The sequence below is a fragment of the Phalacrocorax aristotelis genome, chromosome 3 (assembly GCF_949628215.1).
Source record: "Phalacrocorax aristotelis chromosome 3, bGulAri2.1, whole genome shotgun sequence".
Taxonomy (NCBI): Eukaryota; Metazoa; Chordata; class Aves; order Suliformes; family Phalacrocoracidae; genus Phalacrocorax; species Phalacrocorax aristotelis.
In genome coordinates this window covers 2,365,637-2,387,217 of record NC_134278.1, presented here as the reverse complement: position 1 = coordinate 2,387,217, position 21,581 = coordinate 2,365,637, and the positions used below count along the sequence as shown (strand labels likewise).

At 46.4% G+C, this 21,581-nt stretch overlaps 1 protein-coding gene across 6 annotated transcripts in view; it reads right to left on the bottom strand.

The window, feature by feature from the left end:
• The window catches only part of EXTL3 (exostosin like glycosyltransferase 3), a 162,145-nt gene that overhangs the window by 99,923 nt on the left and 40,641 nt on the right, over positions 1 to 21,581 (bottom strand). For 5 of the 6 annotated variants that reach the window (XM_075086497.1, XM_075086503.1, XM_075086501.1 and 2 more), the window contains exon 2: positions 15,732 to 15,807. The exons of the other annotated variant lie outside the window; for it this stretch is intronic. The gene's annotated coding sequence lies outside the window, so the exon portion shown is untranslated. The remainder of the gene's footprint in view (positions 1 to 15,731; positions 15,808 to 21,581) is intronic. 6 annotated transcript variants of the gene reach the window in all.

Here is a 21,581-nt window from a genome sequence, read left to right as displayed (position 1 = left end):
GGAATAATTGCAAAGCTGTGCGAGAATGCCTAGAATATATTTTGCCTTTAGATTCTCGGATGAAAGATGCTATCCACAAGCACTTTGCAAACGTTAATTAAACCCACACAGCCCCTTTTGGCAGATCAAGAAGTATTTATCCTTATTTTGCAGAGAGGAGAATTAATATCTCAGGAACTTTAACATAAGGTATCTACTCTTTCTACTTAGGAAGTGCCCCACAGATACATACACACACCCCCCACTAAAACACAAATCAACCTTTCCAGTCCGGCCGCCTTTCCCCAGCGTGCAGCCCGGATAGAATTGATACCTTTCCTTTCCCTCCACCTACTGCCCCAACAGAAATCTTGACTCTGCAGAAAAAGCCAGCCAGCTCTGGCCGTGCAGGTCAAAGGTGAATATGACCACTACAAACAAGCTTTGAAGCAACACCATCCATTTATAAGTTGTGAAAAACAAATCAACTGCTCTTCCTTCAGTTTTCCTCTTCATCAAAGGCAATTCAGCTCAGAAAGGGCCTTTCCTCAAAAGAAAACCAGTAGATTATTTGCTAAATTGACATAGAAAATTTTGTATTTAAGAGAAGAAGGGTCAGTTTGTTGGATCTACAAAGAGTAGCTGAGAACATCTGCAAGGATGGGAAGAATCCGCATAAACACACATGTGAACTAAAAAGCCAAAATACACAGTGGTGGCCGATGCTTGTGATCTTACCGTGAAAATAAGCATATTTGGAGTTCTTTCCTGCTAAAAAAAAAAAAACCCTTGAGGCAGCTGATTAAGTATATATTTCAGTTGGAAATACATTTAATGATGCAGTTGGAAAGGAAACCTAAGAATAAGTGGAGCACATTCAAAGACTTAAGACACTGAAAGGCGTAAAATCCGCTAGTTTTCAAAAATCTCACACTAACATGTATAGCCTAGGAGAAGTTTGGATAGAAACATAATAGCGTAAAATATGTAGTTTAAAACCTTGCTTCCATTCTAATTTCTTGTCTAACACATACTTCACAAAGACCCCTTCTGCCTTACGCTGCTGTACGAGGAAGGAGGATCTCTGCAGAGATGAGGGGCGTTATCTCTTCCTCCACCAGTCAGGTGTTGAGTGATGTCTACTGCCCTGCAGCTGGGCACGGGTCCCTCGCTTGGGAGAGCAAAATCAGGTGCCTACATGCAGCTGAATCTGTTGCAGGTCCCTTGGACACACCAGTTCAGCAGCAATTACAAGTCCATCGGTTTCATATGCAGTGAGTGCAATGAGTTAAACCATCCTTCAACCTACAGGAACTATCAAGGAAGTCAGAGTTTGGGGATACAAACTGCCATTCAAATCATCTAGTCTCATGCTCTAGGTGCTATTTTACTCAAATGCAATGTCATCCAGGTTATGTTTTCCTACAACAGCAGAGGTGAGGACATTTTCAAGTTGTCTAGCACATCTGCAGCTGCTCTCTGACCCCTCTCCACTGGCCACCTGGGCCAGCCTGCCTGGCTTAAAAACCCACCTCTTCGTGTGGTCACCTTATTCAGATATCACCATCCACCAGAAATGCTGTCGGACAGCGTTCCTTCTGGAGAGCTCAGATACCCAATGGCAGACACTAGTTACACGTAGTGTAATATGGTTTTTATATATATATACATATATATAAAGTTTATCTTCCCTGTATGTTTATAATGTAACACCATGCCCCACGTGGCACAGGACAGGTTTCACCACCATCTGGCCACTGTGCTCAGCAAGTCAGGAGACCATCCACGTGTGCAAGCAGCATTCAGACCAAACGCAGAAGATGGAAAGGTTTCCCTACACTAATCCAGCACCTCAAGCAGCTTTCCTGCGAGCTTGCGTGGTCGTAGCAACTCTGTAGGAGCTGCAAGGTGTGGCTTGCAAAACCAGGCTGCTGTATGCCGCAGCATACTGGGGCCACCACTAAGTCAGCTTTGTCACTGCCCCACACAGCTGGCCACCATCTTCTCTTTGCTACTGCAAGGCAGAGGCAGTTCCAAAGAGCCAGGAAAACCTGAAACATAGCCAGGGAACCAGGTAGCTGGTTGTGCAATTCCAGTATTACACATGCTGTTGCAACCTGGCACAGCCAGGATACATCAGAAACATTTGGGGTAGGGCCAGCAGATGTTTGCTGCTGAATTTAGTTACCCCCTCTCCAACCCTTTGCAGGGAGGCAGGACCCAAAGGGAGCCCAGACTGCTCGCTCCACCCAGTCCCACGTGCCAGATCCCGTCCAGGCTCTTCCCGCGCGGGAGCTTGCTTCCTTTGCCATCTATCTTGGAGCTGCTTCTCCAACCTGCTCTCGCAGGATGGTGGTAATACAGGGGTTAAACTAATGTACCTCAACTGCATGCGTTGGTTTTTAGTGATAGATAGAGTCAAAGTTTTTTGGCTTGGAATTCCATCAATGCCCTTGGCTTCTAGTTAAATTAAGACTGCACACAGCGAGGCAGATATTGAGTCATTATTAAGGTGTCCATTGCATTCAGAGCAATTCCCACAGAAATGTATGTATTTGCAGTACACTTCATCTTGATGACAACTTTGAATCAAGGCAATTCCAGATGAGAAATGTCGCTGTGTTTTAACGCACACTGCAATGCAAGGCAGCTGCACTGACCTTTCCTGGCTGCCACTCTGGGGTCTTTCCAACAAAGTGTACCTAGTTTTTGGACTGGTTTTGGATTTCTACAGCCTTTTGAGGACACAGCAGAGAGCAGCGCCCTCCAACACGGCACACATCTGCACAGCAGGGCAGCAGCTGAACGGTACCAGCTGAGAGGAGGCGTAACCAAGGACCTGATGCCTGTACCCAGCACAGGGAGAGGATGGGAGGCTGGGGCAGCTCTGCCCGCGGGGATGGCAGAGGCTGGAAATTTGCAGGGGTCCGCCCCAAATTCCCAGCCACACCCCAACCTGCCAATGCACAGGGTGTTTTGCCATCTGACAAGCCCTCCTCTTCTAAACCTCAAGGCAAAGTTTGACGCTCAGGACTCAAGGTTGCAGGAGGACTGCAGCAAGCAGTGGGTGCCCTCCTGCCTGTGGAAGCACCTGGCAGAGGACAGGCCTTGTTATTTCGTTCTTTACGATAAGAGACAGAGCACATTTTTGGCCTTCCCACACAAATCCATAGCTGTATGACTGCCAACTCTTTATCGCTTCCCATTTCACTTTGTTTGTTTGTTTGTTTTAAACTTTGCCCAAGGTTACATTTAGTAAAAGTCTCTCCCTCAAAATACAGCATTAAAAATACCATCATATTAACATCTGGAAAGTGCATTAAAATCCTTCCTGGAAGCTTATGCTTTTCAGAAGAAAGTCCCAACTGAGCAGAAGAGCAGCACAATATTTGCACCACGCCCCTTTGCAGAGGCCACCTTGCAAGCTGTCCTCATGGCCTTCTACAGATCAATAACCCCACACCCCACACGCAGCCTCCCCTGCCCTATTGGGAGGCAAACAGCACACACATCTATCACACAAAGCAAGCATTACTCGGTAGCCTTGAGTCTTGACAGTGAGTATAAACAAGCTCAGGACAGCTTGGCATCAAGTACAACCTGCTACAGTCACCAACCCGAAGCCTTCTCTGAAAAGAATCAATCTCTTTCAAGAAGAGCCCAAATGGCTGAACTCACCCTCTTTTTCCACCCAAACTACTATTTTAAAGCTGCATATCTCACGACCGAAAACCTTTTAATTCTCAGTCGGTCTTTATTTGTGGCCTCATAATATCATCTTCCGTTTGGAGATCACTGTCCTTTAAGTTAAAGGATTTTTTCCCCCCCCTGTATATTATCTGTATTACATATTTACAGAGATTGTAACTTTTCTGCCCTCCCTTCAGCATCCCAAGCACACCTCTGTTGTCACCCTGCAGCTGCCCAGGGATGACTGACAAGGCCCCTTTTGCAGCTCCTGTGTCCAGAAAATGTTCCACACTTCAGAGAAGCGGCAGTTTCTTACATGGCAGACTCTTCCAGATCATCCTTCACCGAGTCTAATGACTCTGGAAAGATCCCCAGGGAGGGAGCGCTTTACTGCCAACAAGCTCCATTAAGTATCCAACAACATCCAGCAAGAAACAGCAAACTATTTTTTTTTTTAATTATTTTTTCAAGTTGGGCATAACACACAGAACATCACAGAGCATATGCCATATAAATGATCTGCCCACAATTCTCTGCACTTATTTTGAAGCAAGGCAGCTGTAAGGAAACGCAGCTATTTCCAGAAGTAACAACTTAATTCGACAAAACAAAGTAATACGAAAGCGCTGCTTTTACGATGGCCGCCCCACACATCACTTATCGCAGGGGAGAAAGCAGAACAACTGCAAATACCTTTCAAATACCAACACGCGCTACTGGCACGGAAGACTTCAATTTGGATGTGGTTTCGCACTGTCGCTCAGCTGATCTAATGGCCTGTTGCTGCTGAAAAGAGAGATCTCTTCCCCTGCTACCAAGCCTGGATCCACAGTGAGCTGATTCAGGGAGTTAAGCTGGAAGGAAACTACCTGTACTGAGAAGGAAGGAATCAGATGCGTATCAGCACAAAAAGATCAGTGGGAGCACAATGCTGGGAGCAAAACCTTTCCTCACACACCAGCTTGACATTACATCAGTTCAGCTACAATGCACTCTCTAAATTTAGATAGCTTTATAACTATGAAGCTGTATCTCACATCCATTATTCCTCTCCCAACACAAGAATGAGCCATTCTATTATAAATGCTTTTATGTCACCATAGCGCTTTCCACCCTACAGGAGCACAGATCAATTGCAGGTAAAGTGGTTCAACTTTTGAATGTAGACAAAAACTGAGGTAAAGCTAATGGCGGTGAAGGACAGGTTGCCCAGGGAGGGAAATGATCATAGGTTTAGGAGGAAAGGGGAATAAAAACCTACAGACAATTTACCTGTGCTTGGGTCACCGCTCATTAGCGCTATGAAGAGAATCACTTCACATGTTATAAATTATGCCTCTCTTAGCTTACTCCCTTATTATCCATCTCAGCATCCAGTATCCTTTCACGCACGATCTAATGGGAACACTTACTCTGAATAAAATGAACCTGAGGAAAAAAAACTGGGGGCCTCCTTTTAAGCAATAAAAGAAAACAACCCCAAAACCAAAAAAACTAAGACACCCTACCAGGCGACCCAGCAATAGCATCAGGTCTCACCCCTCACTTCTAAGTCACTCTCCACATTTCCACCTTTTCTAGAAAAGGGAAAACCTCTCTGAAAACAAACTCTAGGCTGTGCAGGCAGAAGACATGTTGTTTTCTCCTGTTGATATTTCTATCTACCCCCTGCTGATTTGGGATTTCCAACAGACTTTTTAAAAGCTTTCCCATTCAAGCCGCACTCCATTTTAAGATGTTTCTGGAGACTTGAGCTGTGCTCATGGCAGACATATAAAACTTGTGATTTGGGCTATTAGGCAAAGCTCAGTGTTCAATAGCAAGTAGCCAATTTCTGTCCCAGTTTTTTTCTTCTTTCTAATCATGGCTTTAAAAAAATGCAGCTGTAACACACACTTTACTTCCATAAATATTTAAGATTTTTTTTTTACTGTACTGAAATAAAATCCAACATCGGACAGTAACATGCCAGTGATATCTCCCATTAGGGCTGGCAAGGGTGAGACCCCTCTTTTCCCACACACCTTCTAATCTTCTGCTAGTACTACTGATAAAATAAACTAATAATAATTATTAAAAAGTGCTTTAGTCTAAAGGTTCAAGGTTGAAAGAATCCATAACTCAGAACAACAAAACCCAACTTCAACCAGACAGGCTAAAACATCCAATTTCAGCCCAAGTATTTTGTCAGTTCTCCCTCCCCTTGCTGCTAAAGATGTGAAACCATGAACTGTGTGGTCACAGTCCTGCAGACAGCAGCAGACTGACACTTCATCTCACCCGTACAATAAGATCTCAGAGGCAAAAGAATATAGAAACAAAGACACACTTGACTAGCAAACCCAGGAGTATCTGTATAAATTAGCTCCCTATTGACCTACTGAGGCTTCCTTTCCTCCTTGAAGGCATCAGTTCTGCGATGCCTCGCGGTGAGGACTCTAGGCAGAATTAAAAGGACATGAAATCTGTCCACAAGGAAGGCAGCAGCTTGACCAGCAGGATAAAGCAGAGGACCCAGGCAGCCCCATACAAAATATGGGAGGGGAAAGGGAAGAAGTGCATCCTCCTTTCCTTAAGGGCAGTTCCAGTGCAGCAATGCATTCACCTTCCACCCCTCCCAGCTTAAATCTCTCTTCTGAAAATGCTTTCATAGGAACTGCCTTATAAGACCTGAACTAGAGCCCGTAAGCCCTACACTGTCCAGAGCAGCAGCCACCACCGGACACTCGTACGGAAGGCTGAAGCACAGTGCAACACCTCTCAACTCAGTCCAGATCCAAACTGACTTTGCACCAGCCTTGAGAACCTTCCCCCTCTCTTTTCAACAGCATAAATACTAATATGCAGAACAACAATCTGACTCTTCATAGATTACAAACAAAGATTCAAGTCTTCAGATAAGTTTTTTTGCAGTGCTAACATGGGTCCAAGCCGAAGCCTGCTCATAGAGGCAGAAGTGAAACCTGTTCTGCCTGGGAACCTTCCCAGCGAGGTAAGCAGCACCCCCTGCTCACCACTCTGGACCAAGGTTTCCTTTTCTAAAATTTTAAACATCATCTTCACAGTGAGATGCCCATGACTTCCACATCAGCCTTCCTGCTGCCTGTGGGAGGTACAAATCTTGGCTTACTTTTAGCTTATGTGTGACTTCCAAGGTCATAACAGAAGAAAAGTCTGTAAGAAATGTGCTTGGCCAACGGTGTCCTGGGATGCATGAAAAGGCGTGTGGCCAGCAGGGCGAGGGAGGTTCTCCTCCCCCTCTGCTCTGCCCCAGTGAGGCCACACCTGCAGGGCTGCGGCCAGTTCTGGGCCCCCCAGTGCAAGAAGGGCAGGGAACTGCTGGAGCAAGGCCAGCGCAGAGCTGCCAAGGGGATCAGGGGCTGGAGCATCTCCCTCGTGAGGAAAGGCTGAGAGACCTGGGTCTGTTCAGCCTGGAGAAGACAAGGCTGAGGGGGGATCTCATCAATACCTATAAATATCTGAAGGGCGGGTGTCAGGAGGATGGGGCCGGGCTCTTTTCAGTGGTGCCCAACGCCAGGCCAAGGGGCAACAGGCACAAGCTGGAACATGGGAAGTTCCACCTGAACATGAGGACAAACCCCTTCCCTGTGCGGGTGCCAGAGCAGGGGCACAGGCTGCCCAGAGAGGCTGTGGGGTCCCTTCCCTGGAGACATTCACCCCCCGCCTGGACGCGGCCCTGTGCCCCTGCTCTGGGGGTGCCTGCTCAAGCAGGGGGTGGGACGGGATGAGCTCCAGAGGTCCCTTCCAACCCCCACCAGTCTGGGATTCTGTGAAATAAGTATCCTCCAACCATCAGCATCACTAGCTAAACAGACAGCAGCAGGTCTGAGACTCAGCAAGTACAGGAAGCACGTGAGAAAATCATTTCCGGAAGTGAAAAATTTAAATAACCTTGTTATTATTTATGGGAAAGCAACAACACTGATTCCCACTCTTCCTCTGATCTGCAACAGGAGGAAGGAGGAGTGTGAAGGAGGGAGAAACAAGTTGTTTAAACAACAACAGCTGTTATATCAATACCAGCATAATGGAGTCACAAGCATCCTGTTCTTGTCAGAGCAGTTGCTGTTTAAGAGCTCTGCCTTTTGAAGAGGACTTTATAACTGCAAACGTGAATGTTCAGCTATGTTTTCTTCCCAATCAGAAGTCAATTATCCTGCTGAGTGATGACAGAACAATTCCACAAAGTAAATCCTTTTCATACCAGGGCTTTCTGCGATCGAGTTGCACTGGAAACTTCCTTGCTCACACAAAAGCAAGGAGGTTTTCACTTGTGCTTCCCACAATCGTTCCCAGGGGCCTCTCTCCAAACTACCACGTGAACCTTCAGTATAGAAAAAGCTTCATCTGACAATGTGAGCTAATGCACTTTTATCCAAACTGAAGTTTCACTAGCCAATCTTTTCTCAAGTCTGAGGCTATCTAGCAAGTGTTTATGTCCAGCTGTGTATAGATTTTACTCACAGAAGAAAATTTGTGCGACTGGCAAACATTGCTCCCTACTTCCCAGTCATTACTATAGTAACGCAAACCTCCTGGCCAGTCCCTTTAATACATTTTTTTAAACACTTTGAAATAGCTCTGTTATAGTAAAAACTTACTGCAACGTTTTCGTACAACAAGTTTTAATCTGTTCATAGAATCATGGAATAATATAGGTTGGAAAAGACCTCCAGGATCACCAAGCCCAACCACCAACCCAACACCCCCAGGCCTCCTAAACCATGGCCCCAAGTGCCACGGCTGCACGGTGTTTGAACCCCCCCAGGGACGGTGACTCCCCCACCTCTCTGGGCAGCCTGTGCCAGGGCCTGACCCCTCTGGCAGGGAAGGCATTTTCCCTCACATCCAACCTAACCCTCCCCTGACGCAGCCTGGGGCCGGTTCCTCTCGTCCTGTCACTGGTGACTTGGGAGCAGAGACCAGCCCCCCCCTCACTCCAGCCCCTCTCAGGCAGCTGCAGAGAGCGAGAAGGGCTCCCCTCAGCCCCCTCTTCTCCAGGCTAAACCCCGCCAGCCCCCTCAGCCGCCCCCCAGCACACTTGTGCTCCAGACCCTGCCCCAGCCCCGCTGCCCTTCTCTGGACACGCTCCAGCCCCTCAAGGGCCTTCTTGTCCCGAGGGGCCCAAACCTGAGCCCAGCATTCGAGGTGGGGCCTCCCCAGTGCCCAGCACAGGGGCCCCATCCCTGCCCGGCTCCTGCTGGCCACACCAGGGCTGACACAAGCCCGGGGGCTGGTGGCCTCCTTGCTAGGCCACCTGGGCACACTGCTGGCTCATGTTCACATTCTCAGGCTTTGTACTTTGCAGCAGTCTCCAACACCGCTCCCTTCCTAGGTGCCAAAGTCCAGATGCACTCAAATCACTCCTAACAGAGCAGGCTCCCTGTACCAGTTTTTGGTTAAATGAATGATATTGCACTCACGAGACACTGAGGGAAGCCAGAAGCTCTTAAAGCAAACTGAAATCCAGCCAGTCCCCAGGGTTACTAACCCCATTCTTATGACAGAATCTTTTAATGACCGTAAACGGTCAAGGCCTTTGCTTTACAAATTACCCGGAAGCTGACAATTCCCGCAACACCGAGCCCTCTTACCCCTTGGTGGCACAGACAGCTGAAGCACCTCCTGAACCATCCCACAGCACTGCTACAGTACCTGGGGTGCTTGGCGGAAGAAAACGAGCAAAGCGAAAGGATCCATCAGGCCCGATCCAAGGAGGTTTGTCTTACTACAAGGAGGCATCTGCTGCAGGCTCAATTCGTTGGCCTCCGTCCAGCTTCCAAGGTGATCTATCATCCACATGCAACATCTTTTTGGCAAAGCCAGATGTAATTTGAATTCGGACTTATTTGCTTGACCAGGATGCAGGGTAGAGCCAAGGTATCCTTTATTTTGCAGGGAAGATCCCATGTTCACCCCACAGTTCTCCAGGCTGGCATTATCCAGCTCTACTTCTAACTCATTCTGTAAATAGCTCTGGAAAACCGCCCCAGCAGGCTACCTGGCCTCTAGGGGACATGGTTTCTGATCAGCCGCTGTTATCTCTAGAGCAGAGAACACGTGTTCAGCGAGAAGTTCCCACAAACCATGCCTGTAGATAAGTACGAAGAAAAGGCTGGCAGAAAATGGTCCCTTGCAGCAAACATGTGAGAAGTCTGATGATCCACTACCTCACCCAAAAATTGCAGCTACAAATTCAGTAACTCTCTGCCTATTTATCTCTGCTGCTTCTGTCAGTAAATGTTTATCCCTGCTCAGGAGGAAGCCCTGCATGATATTCCTGAACAGGAATGGTCAGAATCTCCCCCCTCCTTTTTGGATGGGGGCACAAGACAGAGAAGCAGAAAGAAACCAGTCTAGAGCAATGTCCCTGTAGCAGAGAAAGCATGAAAAATACAGCTAGGGAATCTGCCCAGGTACCCTCCCAGGAGCAGTTCAGGAATGAACCCAAGAAACAGCCTGGAGGAGAACAGCAGGGGAGATGGAGCCACAGCCCAACAGGGGACAGCTGAGCTTTGTTATTTAATACTGGAAAAAAAATAGTAAAACCAAGAGAACAAGAGGAGTGGAGAGTTGCAGACCTGCACTAACACATTATGGAGAATCTCGCACACAACATGATGGTTTTAGCCTCACTTGAGCACTCTTCATCTAACCCACCATGTGATTCAAGAAGAACCGTAAGCAGAAAAGAAATAAACGCACAAACAGTGACTTATTCTACCCAAATATGAACCAGTTCCTGGAGGGGAAGGGAGGAGAGCAGAACCCGAACTGATATTACAGGCTTAGCAAGCAGGAGCATTTCAGCACATACTGCCAGCTTTGTAATTCTGCCACAAAGGCAGCCTGTTACAGCTTTACCATTACAGCATTGTCCCATGCAGCCTCAAGTCTCAATTTCAATGGCTGTATTAAATGAAAAAGTCCCCTGGGTGATGGTGCTAGTTGGCTTCTTGGAGCTCCCCATTTATAGCATACCACTTCCCAAGCGTCACTGGGTCCCAGCAAGGTCTCCAAAACCTTCCCTCACTCCAAACTAACACACGAGTTTTCCTCTACATGGAGTCTCTCCATCACAAGAGATTTTCCTGGGCAGAGCAAAAGTCCAACACATTAACTCAGCATTTTACAAGCTCTTTCCACTCTGGCTATATTATTCAGTCAACGTACTGAAAAAAATAAAATTAAAATATAAATAAAATAGATGCAGTGTTGCAGTGCTGTCCAGGAAGAGTTGATCCCTCTTTCAGAGAGATCGATGTCTGGCAAATTTACACCCTCTAAGGACTGCCCGGCCAAAAATAACAGACCCCAACAGGAGAAACAGCCAATTTGGCTGTTCTTATCCCAACCAGATAAGAAAATTGCTCTCACTTTACTATCTTGCTCAACTACTCCCAAAATCGTTACAGTAGGCTGTCTGTGGGCTGGCAAGCTAGCTGTGTGCAACTTCACATAAGCACACGTAAAAAGAAGAATGAGAAAGAACCATAAATATTATATACAAAGAAGGCAAGGAAAGAATGAAAAAACCTCCCACCAATAGTCCTTCACTTTGAACAAGCAGGGGCTGGGACACCCTGGCCAGTGATAAACCCCACATCAACCTATGGTTTCTGGGTGTTTTTCTCTCCCTTTCTCCTCCCCCTCGTGCCACGTGTCCCCTGTCCACGGGACTCCGCAGCTTGGATTCAGGACCATGTGGCTGTGTGAGGCAGCTCAGTGTCCCCAGGGTGACACATCTTGGCAGGCCAGGTGAGGCTTTAGGGAGCTGGTGTTTTGTTACCTGTGTCTGGACAAATCTGTACAATCGTTTCATTGCACACTTGTTAACATCCTTTCCTGGACACAGCAGCAATACCGGCTGCTTTGGGAGAAAACTGCTGTGAGGACTTGGTCTTTACACATCTGCAGGTCTAATTGATGGTACCGTGATACCACAGACCAGCACAGACCAGAGCTGGCATCAGCCTCTGGCTGCTGGGGTTTTGGCATGGTATTGGTATGGCAGAAGTGGCCACTATACCCTACCCATACCCTAACAGTGATCAAGATGGGCCCCTTGAAACAAGGGGTTGGCTGAGGTAGACAGAAGCCAGGTCCTCTGGCTTCTCCGAACGAAAACCATGAGCAGAGCACAGACAAGCCTGAATGACTTCATTCTTTGGTTTTAAAAACAGGAAGGAAGCGCTGAGGAAGGTGGCAGAGAGGAAAGAAGAAAAGCCCAGTGGCAGAAATAGCCATGGAGCTGGGAGGCGTGGGGAGGATGCCCTGGGACTTAGAAGATAAGCCTCAACACAAGGAAAAACTGCTCTGGATAATCCATGGAGCAATGACTCAGTGCTGAGGAACGGCCAGGTTTCCCAGGCTGCCCAGAGGGCAGGACTTTAACCACCCTTGTGGGAGCCATGATTCACCTTAGGCCAGCACAAAAAGCCAGGGATATGAGTCAGGGCAGATATACGAAACCACAGATTTGCCACAGCCCCAGGCATCTCAGTCTGCAGACCATCGCTGCCGACCTGTGACTACAACCCTAGATGTTAAGAGTTTAATCAACTTGTATTCCAAGACTATTTTTTGGAAGCCACAGCACTAATAAAATAAATATCACTTACGCAAAGCACAGGGGATAGAGAGGAGTGCCTTTCCCTGGCAGAACCAGTACCTGTTTGATGACACTGATTTATATTTACATAAATAAGACTAATTCTCTCTTTTGATATCATCTCCCCTCTTGACCAATGGAGAGGGAGAGAAGGTTTAACATCCAGGGTGTTTCTTGTCCCCGTTTAGAAGATGCAGTGCACACCAGCAGCCATTTAGTTTCATGGAACTGCTGCAGGATACAAAGATACATCTCATATCCTGGCTGACAGCTTTAGCACAAAGCCGTACAATGTGTGGCCACGGCTCCTTGTTAAATCCTATATTGTTCTAGTGACTCAGTGCAGTGGAATGTATCAGGTTTATTCATAGCTCTTCTGATAGAGTCTTTAGATTAGACACATAAACTTCTGCTTTTTAGAAAAAAGTCAGTCTGTGGCTCATTATGTGGAGTGTACAAAATTCCTAGTTTCTTTTCCGGGGTTATAAATACAGAGAACTGAAGCAAAAGGACAGGCCCTCAGAAACCTAATGGTTCTTTCAAGCTTCTAATAAGTAGACTGTAAGAACATTCAAGAGGAAAAAAAACAGACGTGCACCATGACCAAAAGTTACTCTCAAAAAGAAAGAGGACAGAAAAGTAGTGAAGATGGTAAAAGACATGGAGCATCTCCTGTAAGGACAGTTGAATTAATTATGACTTTTTAGTCTGGAAAAGAGACCTCTGGCAGGGGACGCGGTAGGGATCTCCAGAACCCAAACCAGCATGGCACTGGCAAATGTGCAAACAACAATTCCCTAAACAAGAGCTTATTACAGTAAACTAGCTGGCAGCAGGTTCCGTTACCAAAGGGAGGTGGTTCATCACACAAAGTTATAGTTTAACTTTGAAACGGACAGAGGCCAAAAGCACATGTGGGTTCAAATAAGAGCTAAATAAATTGATGTGAGATGAAGGCCATTTCTTCCGACCACTGCTGGAGACAGGACAGACCTCTGACCTCCCACAGCTCAGGTGTTTGTTTGCCACGTTCTGAGTTTTTAATAAAGCAGGCAAGAGTACACGGCCTCTTCTGATAACAGCAGCAGCAAGAAGCAGGAATTAATCTTCCCCGCTGCCCAGTACGCCTCAGGAGGGCTGCAGGCAGGAGATACAGGCAGCGCCAATCCTCCTTGCAATGCCAAACTAACTGCTCTCGCTTCGCCTTCTTAATTGCGGTTGTGAGGAGAGAGAGACCGCAGAAGCACGCACACGGCTAAGCCCGGCGCTTGCACAGGAAGCATCAGACCTACGCTCATGTTCCTACGGATGATGCCACATCCTCATAGGAAGGGACCTGCAATACAGCCTCCCGCGACACCCAGCTTTGCTGCCAAGCCAGGAAGCCTCAGGTGAGGCTTGAAGATGAGTCTTCTGAAAACATTTTTCTATTCTAGCCGCAGCCCAGTTATTTAGATATTTAGTGCCACAGCGGCAGTCTTGCATAAGAACAACTTGTTAAGGACTCCCTTGAAACACATTATTTTCCCATTCTTTTCCATGGCAATCATAGACAGACCATGTTTCTAGCACCTCTCTGTTCAGCTCTCTGCCAAGAACAGCCCTTCGCTGAGCTATCTCCTACTGACCTAAATTCCTGCACGCAGTCTTCTTGCTTTAATCACACTCTTCTGCCCTACAAAAGGACTCCAAACCTGAAATCCTTGTCTCCGGTGTTCATTCTTCCAGCCACCGGGCCCACAAGGGCATAACAGCTTCTGAAGGTCAACGCTGAGTCTGCTACACAAAACACCAGCCGCAATAAATGTTCTACAGGCCAAATTATGCCCTCGGGGAAGCCTATGCAGCCCTGTGGCCTTCTGCGGATTGCACAGCTGTCAGGCTGCAACTTACTACATTCTACTTAAGATATGCAAGGAGAAAGAATTCAATGGTATCGACTTATTTTAGCTACTGAAGTCAGCAGATCTGACTCTAAAGACACATTGGGATTAGATCTGTCAATTAAGACCATGGCACGATGGCACCGGTCATCAATAACGGCATCATTTGTTCTTCATACGACCTCTCTGCTACTTCCAGTTTTATTATGCACCATCGCGTTCGTTACAGTAGCTGCGTACCAGCTGAGAAGAGAGCTCCCGCTGCGTTTGGCATGTAACAAAAGTAGGGTAGAAAGACCACTCTGAATCCAGGAGTATAATGAGCTAAATCAATGCTGTAGTAAGGAGCAATAGAACATCTGAACCAAGGACATCCCGTGTGTCACGCTATGCTGGTCAGATATAGGAGAAGTTAGGAAGCCACAAATAAGTAAGCCTCTTTTTCCCCTTCTTCCACAAAAACACAGGCATTCTCTGCTCTGCTCCCAAGATGTATTTAAACCAACCTGCTGACACACTCCACTCTCAAAGTGTATTATTTCATTAACCCTCAGTTTTAAAATTCATCATCCCGTGTTATCCTTAGGGGAGTCGCCTGCTGCTACAATAAACTTAATTGTGCAGTGGTCTCAGGCAATCAGTGCAGCTCCCACACTCACCTGCCATGTCTGCGCCTGCATTTTCCTCCCAGAAGTAAAGTGTCCTCCCAGCTTGCGGGTGCCTACAGTAGGCAGTTAACTATTTCAGTCTGGCTATGCCACTGCAGCAGATGGGCCAAGATGTTCCAATTAACCAGCACTATTAAGTCCCTCACAGTAGCAAGTTTAAAAATATTTGTAGACACCTCATAAAGCATGGGCTCATTATTACAGCCCATTAGCATGCATGCAAGATATTTTAATGTGTAAAAATTCCCCATGAAATAACAATTTTCTCCTCTACTTTCAGAAAAGAAAACTGCCATCCTTACCATGAACGAGGAAACACTTTCCAGTTCTTTTTGCTTATCCTTTCCAGCCCACAAGTCCAGCCAAGCCTCATTTGCCTGATTTCACCGCACGCCTTTATGAGTAACACCTACATGTGCCATGGCAGGTCCCTCATCCACCCTTCTCGCTGAGTTCAACACTTCTGACAAGGCTGGAACAGAGGAGGTGAACCTTCGCTCTCGTGACCCTAGAGCCTCCTCAGCTCTGCAGCATGGGAAGCCACACGTGACACATTGCTAAATTATGCGGCAACACCTTTAGGGTTGATTCCCCACAGCCTTGAGCAGGTACAAGACATACCTGCATCAGTTCTCTGCTCTGCTGAAGCGTGCAAGCTACTGGAAGTGGAATACGAATAAAATTTACCACTTCACATAAAAGGAGCTGGAGCCGACAACATCTGCTTCCCTCAAAACGAGAGTTAAGCCAAGGTAGCTTGTATTTCTAGGACAACACTGTCCAAGCATGCAGACTTAATGCTGCTCCCCAGTGAAGTCCATGTGAAGCCAACACTAGGCACAGCAGAAAATCTTATTCTTAAAATATTAAGGTACTCACAGTACAAGGTGATCAACTGGAAAAACTGGAATCTGTCCCTCTTCTGTACCCAACCATCTGCTCATTTGTCTGGAGCCTATTAGAAAGGAAAGAAGTTGTAAATACAGAAAAAGTAACCAAAAAAAATAATTAAAAATATCAAGTAGGCCAGTTAAGCAATGCAAAACAGACAGACACACACCCTCAACACTGAGGTCAAGCACTAAAAGAGCTTGCAAAGCTCACAGCAAAGTCTCTCAAGCAAATGCTGCGATGTTTGAAAACAACTATGGCACTGGCTGCCTCTGGAGATTCTCAGGATGGTCAGATCTGACCCAACCCAAGAGTAAAGAAAGATGTTTCTGCAAGAGTACCAGCAATAGCTACACAAAACCAGTTCCTACAGAGACGGTGAATTGCAGCTCTCTGGCACATGCTGATACCAATGCACCATCCCACATGTGCTCAGAAGTGTTACCCAGGGAGACACATTTTTCCTCACTGGCCACAAAAACTACTTTATCAAGACACAGTTCTGAAGGGTTAGATGGGATGTGACCTAGTGTGCACTAAAGAAGTCCTTTTTAGATTCATTGTTTCAACATACTTTATACCCTTAATAAGGAGCCACTGAACTTCTGCTTAAACCCGTTTAGATTAAGCAAAAGATTTCCCATAGAACTATAGAACGGCGCTGGGATGCAGACAAAGGAACGCCCGTTGCTAGACATACATGTTAGTATACATCACACACAGACCAGTTATGCTTCAGGGAGACATTAAATCCCTGTTCAATTAATAGAGACACCTCTTTAGATAAGCATTAAATAATTCCCTACGAGGCAGCAAGGCAACTGGCTACTTCAGTGAATAGGAATAGAAAAAAACTACACATCTCCATACCAATAAAATCCCCATCAAAACCTGCCCTTAGAACAACAAGAGGTCAATAAATAGGGATGGGGGGCAGGAATCCTACCGCTGCACTGCTATTGTATGCTTCTATTCAAGATTCCTCATCAGAAAATTAAATGAAATGGATGCCTTTCATGTTTATCAATAACAGAGCTAATGGTTTTCATGTAAATGCCATTACTTCCAGCCAGATCTGCAAGAGATTTGAGCCATATAGCCCCATCTCCCCTTGCAAGCGACTCCCCTTCAGGCTGCCAATCTAAATGCAAATTATAATCAAACAGCAAACCCACGAGTTTTCCTGGATGATACTGAAAACGTAAAACTAGGGACAAAGCACACATATTTGAGAGCGACCCTCCTCTTCTGGAAAGGCCCACTGATCCCACATTGCTTTTTCATCCTGAATGTACATAAATATATAGCTCGGTTCTTATTTATAGTCTTATTATTTCCCTATACAGCAAAGAGTATCGTCGTCCTCCATTCTATTGCCCTCGGTGTTAAAACAAGGTGGGGGCGGGGTGGGGGGAAGCTTTTCTACCAAGTTGTAGAGAGAAGATATCTCTCAGAGGTGTTACACCCACACACAATGGGAGCATTCCATCAGCAAGGATATTAAATCAGAGCAATAATAAGGCCCCAATTGGACTTTGCAGAAGCAACGGCACTTCTACATTTTCAGGGGGAAATTTCTCCTCAGAACAAAGTTGTTTGCGTAAGTCGAAGAAAGAAGGTGTTATCACAGGGTGGTTATTAGGTGGCAGAGATAGAAAACTGCTGTCAGTTCAAGGAGCACCATTCTCATAGCATAAAAGCTTTTCTGAAGAACGCTTAAATCCTGACCCCTGCCTAGAGCGTGTATCAAGTCAGGAGCTTTCTTGGCACTGATTAAAACAAGGCACTAATGGCAAATCTGAAAATAACTAATATTAGAGACTGCACTGTTTAGTAAGTAGAATACACAGAGGAGAAACTAATGATTAAAACAAAGGCCAAAAGTCTGACAACCTGACTACGGCACAAGCCTGCAAGCGAGTCTCGCAGGGGACTTGCTTAACTACCACCAGCAGCTAAACACCAAAACTACCATTCCCAAGAGGGGCACATATCCTCGGAGGGATGCAGCTAATTAACAATATAGCTATATACACGCTCGTTACACGGGTGAAGAGCTTAGCACTTTGTATGTTTTGGAAGTGCATACTACAGGAATATTCACAGAGCAGAACCTCACTAATTAACATTAATAACCGAGAGACTGCTTCTGCAAACGGCTGGATTTCGCGAATTAGCCAGCAAGAGGCCATGCAAGGCTGGGAAGCAGAGAGACAACGCAGCCCAGCAGGCACCTGGCTCGCTTCTTTGGATATCTCTAGTTAAATAATATATCATTGCGCCTCGATGTCTATGAGTGACCTGTAAATAAAGCACCTCTTATGCAAGGCGCTGCTACATCCGATTAGTAGGTTTTGCCCATTTGAAGAGGTCATTCAGTTAAAAAATACAACCCGGACTACCTTCCCTCAGGACCTTTTCACATGGGCCGACATTTCAGACAACTCATCAACTTCTTTTTCAGCTGTTCTGACATACTTTGTGATTAAACAATTACTCACAAGTCTATTGTTTTATACACCAAAACTCTGGCTTTCAATACTCAATCACAACTTGGAATTGCTAAGGCTTCCCTCTCCTCCCCCTCTTCCTCTACAAGCCCGGTGAAGCAAGTCTCGGTGCGTAGCCACATGGTGGGTCTTCTCTAGCAAAAGGAGACTGGAGTCCCACTTAGAGCTTGTCACCACACCGACCACGTGCCAGATCAACCTCTGAGCAGTGAAAAAAGGAAGAAGCCCTTCCAAAACAAGCACATCTCTTCTTTCCCCTGCCCCAATTCGGGTGTTTCAGCAAGGCGGTTCACAGCGAACAGATGTCCTGGCAGGAGCCGCAGCGCCGGGATGCAAACGAGCGTGGCAACTCAGAGAGACGACTCTACAGCTCCAGAAAACACGTCGTGCAACCGCACAGCGGTGCATCGGTGACGGTGCCACTCAGCCACCCAGGATTTCACACCCAGCCACCATGTGCAAGCATAATCTGATTTAGCAGTTGTTTTCTGACTTCAGCTGTCAAACCACAACCACGGCACATTTGCTGCAGCAGCATGCGCAGCAATGTGCTTGCTGACCAGAGCTGTTCCTGTCACAAAGTTATCTCCTCCCAGAACCAAAACGGTCAAAATCAGAAATAGCGTATCCATGCAGCAGTGCCCAGCCATGCCACATGCCCCCCGGCCGACTTCACCAAGAAGTTCGGTGCCAGCAGTATAAAGATTTTCCTTTGGGTGGCAGAAACTTCCAACAACCACTTAGATTTTGTGATTTTGCAAAGGGAATGAACAATATTGGAAATATTTCCCCGTGCAAACTGCTTCCTAATGGCTCCTGTTCTTAGCTGTACAATTCAAGACCATGCTAAACTTACTCAGCACCATATTTGTTATTTTTTCTCTTTCTTGAAAACACTTTCTATCATCACACACACTCGCACACAGCCTGTGACTTCCCCCGCTAAAGCTCAGGGTTTTCCCTTTGCAAGAGTTCAGGTTTATGCACACTAAAACAGTCTGTTCAGCAGTCTTTTCTTACTGCCTTTTGTGAGAGGCTTCATGCTATGATGAATGTGTAGAAATGCAAAGCAGAAGTCCACACAAAAAGAAGCCAGTGTGTGAGGTGGTTTTGTCTTAAAAGGAGGAGAGGCAGGAATGACTTATTGCCTCATTAAAGAGCTCCAGTCTGCATTCTTATTAGATATAGACACCAATAAGAAAAAAAAAGAAAAAGAAAGCAGTTATATTCTTTAGTATATGGCCCTGGACCAGTCACATGGGTATAAATGAAAATAGGCACAGCAGATTCTCCAAACACAGACATGGAAATCATTTTAATGGTGCACATGACCTAGAAAATTTCAGGTGATACCAATCCATACAAAGCTGTGACAGGATTTAGCTACTGCAGGGCTGCGTCTTGTCCCCATTCTCTTGCACCACACACGCCTGTGCATGTCACAGATACTACAGAAGTCAGTAAGAGGGAGGAGGAGTAACTCCTGCTTGCTCCTGATGAACACACACTCTCACCAGCCCTTGTACCCTTCTTTCTAAGGAAAAGAAACTCCTTTCACCACTGCCTGTAGGCAAAAGTTGCAACGAACACTTTTGTATCTAAGGCATCTCAGCATTTGGTTGAGCACAGCTTGGAAAAACCCCCCAACACTAGGCTTTTTCACCGCTCTCTTGAGCTAGGATCTCACCGCACCTTGCAGTTAAGGTGTTCTTCCGATGCTCATATTTGTCTGTTTTCTGCCTTCATTACAGAGAGTTTAAAAAGTCTGCAAGCTGTCCAACGCAGTGAAAAGGCAGCTCATGCCATATTAATTTTCCAGCGGAGAAACTGAGGCACAGAAGAGGCGTATTCTGCCTAAATTAATTTCCTATCTCAGGGTAAAACTGAGCTGATGTCCTAGCCGTCAGCCTCTTCACTACCAACTATCTCCTACGGCACTGCTGCAGCCCAGCGTCATCCCAGGCAGCTCATGCAGTGGCCTCTATCCTGCAAGGAACAGGCAGCTCCAAGAGGAAACGTACTGCAACATCTACTTCAAGAGTCAATGTAATTCTGCCCTGCACAAAGCACCAATTACTAATGTAAATGATGTCTCCCTAGCTTAATGGCAATGATAAATTACGGCCAGTCATATACGTGGACACTTGCACCAAACAAAACAAGGCGGCACACCCAGAGTAAGCATGCCTGGCAACCACTAAACACACATTTCTGTGCTCTACGTGGGCAGCAACTGCTGTCCAGAGTATTTTAACAGCAGAAACTGCACTGCTTGCTGTAGAAGAAAAAAAAAAAAAAAAAAAGAAAAACACCACCACAACACAAAAAAAATCTGAATACATTCCTCCTCATAGCCAAAGCCAGAGCATAAGAAAAAAGCAATATAATTATTTCCACACAAGAAGGAAAGGAAACCCAAGAACACACATAGGGAAAGAAACAAACCTCCAAAGCTGGATTTGCAAAATAGTTCAGGGGCTTCTGTGCAGAGCTACAACCTCAAGCAGAAGCTGGGAAGAACAAAAACTACAGATAAGCCAACTTCAGGGCTGATGCACACTGCAGAACCCATGGCACCCCCTCCTCTGCCCCCTTCCCCACCCCAGTGTTGGCTGGTTCAAAAAAAAAAGAACCCCCAAACTCCCCCACCCAGCACCCCAACAGCAGCGAGGCTAGCTGCAATGCGTGCTGGCTCCATTTCAAGTGCTTGCTCCATTTTTGCCCCCCACTAGCAACCCCGTAATTTCCCACAGCAATGTCTGTGCCGAGGCAGAGCCCCAAAGCTGGTGCCAAGCCTGCGGTAGTGGGTGCCCTAAATACTGCATGACCTTCGGTGCGTGACCGAGTTTCAGTTTGCCTAAAGTTACCCCTTCTGGAGTGGCCTCTGTTACAAGCAGAAAGAAAAACATTTTACTGCCTTTTGCATCAAGCACAAAACACCTCAACCTCATCAGTGAATGCTAGTCCACCCACCTGCCCAGAGAAACTCATCCACGAGAGGTACACCACCATCCCCTCCGTCCCAATGGATGCATCCAGTGCGTTCGGCCCAGTCCCAGCCCCAGTTCCCCAGCTGGACCCAAAATCCATGAAGGTTGCAAGCAAACAAACCTTCAGCAGGAGCAGAACCAGGCTCTCACCCCACTGTGCTTCCTCCAGATAGCAGGAGCATGGCTCAGACACACTCTTCACGGACAAGTAAAAGCACTTTAAGGAGGGCTTTTTTCCCTCCCTTCACTTTGTTTTAGAGGGCTGAAGAATTTCCTCTGTGAATGCTCCCAATTGTGGCTCATGCTGAGTTATTTTTAAAAGCACAGAACCAGATTTT